We start from the raw sequence: 4,469 nt of genomic DNA on the forward strand, positions 1-4,469 counted from the left end.
CCTTTTCTCTTCAGAATATACATCCTCCCTCTAAGTACCATTTTCTGCAAATCTGATCTTCACTTTCACTGTTTTTATGATGACGCCCAGTTATATCTCTCCTGCAGACTTGATTCCTTCTCCCACCTTCTTCCCTTACAGAATCTGAATTAAAATCCTGGTTTAGCTCTAATTTTCTAAAGCTCAATGAGGATAAAACTGAAATCCTCCTTACTGGCACCAAATCCAACCTTTTGAAGGCAAACCATTTCTCACTCACCATCGATAACGCCTCAGTTTTCCCTTCTCCTCAGGTTAAGAGCCTTGGTGTCATCCTAGACCAGGGGTGGGCAATTAATTTTTACAAGGGGCCACATGAGAAACCCAAGTTGTGTCAGAGGGCCACATCAACGACATCTTGAACCCAAGTCTGCTTAACTTTCTTAAATTGTAAAATTCACTAAATTATATATTACGAATAGGTGGTACTGGTAATCAGAAGAATAAAAATAAAATAAAGTAAATATTTATATTGGGCTATGCTATGTGAAATTGTGGTGCATATTCCAAATAAAACAAAAACAACCACCGAATCAATGTCATTTTATTTTAACATAGAAATGCAACAATGCAATGACTTGTGTCATGTTTTCCTCCTTTTCAGTGAGAATAATCCAGCCTGTTCTGGGTTTGAACAAGGGCATTGAAATCTGGCTGAATGTCTGAGGTGGCTATGCGAAGAACTGCTGAGAGGTGGTCCTCAGTGACAGAGGACCCGTGTTTGGATTTGTTGAACTTCATCACCGAGAATGTCTGTTCACATACAGAGGTCGATCCAAAGAGGACTAGAATTCTCTGAGCATGACTCCTCAGGTGTGGAAAGTTCTCTTCTTTGAGGGAGGAATGAAAGTCCAGCAGTGAGACTGACCTGAAGTGCTCTGCCAGAAGTGTGTCAGACTGCAGGCCAATGAGTTCCATCTGAACATCACTTGAAGCATTATCCACACTGCAGGTGAAGGGAGAAGAAACCATGTCCATTTCATTTTCAAGAGCTTTGAAATCTTGAATTCACCTTGAAAACTCTGCATGCAGTGCTTCTAACATGGCTGAGTACTTGTGGAGGTGATTGGCATTTGGAAGAGCCTCCTTTAGTGTTGGCAAGTGGGTCAGAAAGTTGTCCTTCACTTGGCTTGAGATAAGCTGCAACTTCCTCATGAAAGCCTTTACTGCACTGTACATCTCGTGCACAAAAAGTCCCCTGCACTGCAGTTTGACATTTAGTTGGTTCATTAGTGCAGTCACATCCGCAGCAAACCCGAGGTCTGCCACACAATCTTCATCTGAAAGCTCTGGGACGGCATGTCCTTTCTTCACACAGAAATCCTGAATCTGGTAGTAGCTGATGTCCCCATGTTCCATCTCATTTTCCTCCAAAAGAGCAATAAATTGTCTGTGATTTAATGCTCTGATGAAGTTAACTGTTTTAGTTACAACATCAACAACGTGGTCTATCTTTAACACTATCTCACACTTCCTGATGTATAATACAATGCAAAAATGTCAATTTCTGCACAGGATTAATTTCTGTCACTTTATCCTGCATTCTCTTTAAAAGTCCTACCGGTACATGTTTCCCAGTCAGATTTGGACAACCATCTGTTGTTACACCTGCCAGATTGTCCCATTTCAGCCCTAATTTGTCCAAACATGCATTTACCTCTGTGAACAAGTCATTGCCGTTTAAGTTTATTACACTGATACATATATACCAACAAGACAGTGTCCATCACTGTGACAACAGCGTTTGTTTTCATTCAAAGGCTTTATGGTTTTTCCTATAATACCTGGTGGGCCGGTCTCTAGTCAAAATGCCCGGGCTGATTTTTTGTCCCAGTCCAGCCCTGGTCTCACCCGTTCTGCGTATTTCCATATACGCAACATTAAAAGATTACGTTCTTCTCTTTCCACCCAGTCTACGTCCATTCTTGTACATAGTCTTGTTACCTCCCGTATTGACTACTGCAATTCTCTTCTGCATGGTCTCCCCCAAAAATCCCTCCATAAGCTTCAACTGGTTCAGAACTCTGCTGCTCGCATTATCACCAGAACCCCTCCTACCAGCACATCACCTGTTCTTCGGGAACGTCACTGGGAGCCAGTGACGTTCCCGATAATATACAAACTTCTTCTGCTCACCTTCAAGGCCCTTCATAACCTCGCTCCTCCTTACCTTTCTGACCTGTTAAGCACTACCTTTTCTGCCCACTCACTTCGATCTTCTTCTTCTATCCAGCTTTGTGTGCCTTCCTTCTGCCTCACCGCCATGGGAAGCAGAGCTTTTAGCCTTTTAGCTAACCCAGGGTGTCTACCTCCAGATACAAGAAACACTGGTTCTCTCCCCCAGTTTAAATCTCAACTCAAAACCCATCTGTTCAAATCTGGATATTCACTGCGAACCCACTGTTTGTTAATTTTATCTTGTGCTTTTGTTTTATTGTGCTTCATTGTGTCATTGTTCTATTGTGTGTTTTATCCTATTGTACAGTGTCCTTGGGTGTCTTGAAAGGTGCTTTATAAATAAAATTTAGGATTTTTTATTTTTGATTCTTCAGCCTTTGCTTTTAATACTGTTGTCCACTCTGTTGTTATTATCTCGATGAGAGAGGTAGCCACCTAAAATGGTTTTCCTACAATCTTGAAGGAGTTCCCAGAGGTTCTGAGCACTTGTTGGCCTTTTTTCCCTTCACTCTGCGACCCGTCTCATCTCAAATCATCTTGATTGGGTTTAGCTCAGGTGACTGTAGAGACCAGGTCATCTGGTCAGCACTCCATCACTCTCCCTCTTGGTCAAATAGCCCTTACACAGCCTGGAGGTGTGTTTGGGGTCATTGTCCTGTTGAAAAATAAATGGTTGTCCAATTAAACGCAAAGCGGATGGGATGTCACTGTAGCCATGCTGGTTCAGTTTGCCTTCAATTTTGAATAAATCCCCAACATTGTCACTGGCAAAGCACCCCCCCCCCCCCCCCCCCATAACTCCTCCTCCATGGGAACCATCCATGTAGAGACCATCCATTCACCTTTTCTGCATCGCACAAAGAGACAGAGGGTGGATTTAAAGATCTCAAATTTGGACTTATTAGACCAAAGCACAGATTTCCACTGGTATAATATCCATTCCTTGTGTTTCTTGGCCCAAACAAATCTCTTAGAATTCATATAATGGCATAAAGAATCAGCTAACAGTTGTCAGATAGGGCTGTCAGCTATGTACAAACCTGACTTCTGCAGAACCCAACTGATGGTTCCAGCCCCATTAACAGAGCAAGATATTCCACAAATGAAGTCTGACAAGGCACACCAAGTGAAAACCATTTCATGTGACTGCATTATGAGGTTTATTGAGAGTAGGCCAAGGGTTTGCAGTGCTGTCAACAAAGCAAAGGGTGGCTACTTTGGGGAATCTGTTTAGAGTTATTTATCAAATCTTTCTTTGCTAGATAATTCCATATACCCTGCTTCATATATTTGATGTCTTCAGTATGTATCTACAATGTATCTGTGAAGGTTCTCAGTCATCCAGGTCATCGTAGTCAAAGGAGCTTGCAAAGAAAAGCGTCTGGACTTCTTTAAGTTGCTTGAAGACGTTTCACCTCTCATCCGAGAAGCTTCTTCAGTTCTAAGGTCAAATGGTGGCGAGTCCCAGATATAAACCTAGTGGGAGTAGGACAATGAGCTCACCCGAAACTCTGGCTGATTGGGACCCACACCCAGTTTCACACCTTGGCTCAGGTGATTAGAGGATCATCAGGGGGTCCTTTTGTCCCTCTGTGGGGGGAAACTCCCACTAGGTTTATATCTGGGACTCTCCACCATTTAACCTTAGAACTGAAGAAGCTTCTCGGATGAGAGGTGAAACGTCTTCAGGTAACTTAAAGAAGTCCAGACGCTTTTCTTTGCAAGCTCCTTTGACTATCTACAATGTAGAAAGTAGGGAAAATAAAATAAAAACATTAAACAAGAAGGCGTGTCTAAACTTTAGATTTTTTTTACCCTTAATAATCTTCATTTAGAAACTGCATTTTGCGTTTACTTGTGTCATCTTTGTCTAATATCTAAATCTGCTTTAAAAACAATCTGAAACATGAAGTATATCAAACAGAGGAAAGAAATACTATATCAGGAAGGGGGCAAAGATTTTTTCACACCACTGTAGCTGTAATTGTTTCTTAATTTTTCTGTGATTAAGTTAATTTTTTTCAAACAATCACATGGCCTACAATTACAAACCAATATCCATTTAAATCTGAAACTGACTGCATGAATTCATTTAGTCACGTTTAAATTAACAGTAGGACTACTTAACAAAAAAATTGTTTTACTTGCAAATGTAGCACTTTAGCCTTTTACATGGGTAGTAGTAGATTGAAAGGCTTTCTCTTAGCCCAGCATTTTGCAGCTATCTTGAGAACTCTAGGTGAAACTAAAAC

General features: G+C 41.3%; 1 pseudogene; it reads right to left on the reverse strand.

The window, feature by feature from the left end:
• Positions 1 to 599: 599 nt before the first annotated feature.
• Positions 600 to 2,304, reverse strand: LOC146719341 (general transcription factor II-I repeat domain-containing protein 2A-like; annotated as a pseudogene).
• Between the last annotated feature and the right edge of the window lie 2,165 nt (positions 2,305 to 4,469).

The sequence above is a fragment of the Copadichromis virginalis genome, linkage group LG1 (genome assembly GCF_057382275.1).
Source record: "Copadichromis virginalis isolate Kocher_CV1m ecotype Utaka linkage group LG1, C_Virginalis_male_GT1.1, whole genome shotgun sequence".
NCBI lineage: Eukaryota > Metazoa > Chordata > Actinopteri > Cichliformes > Cichlidae > Copadichromis > Copadichromis virginalis.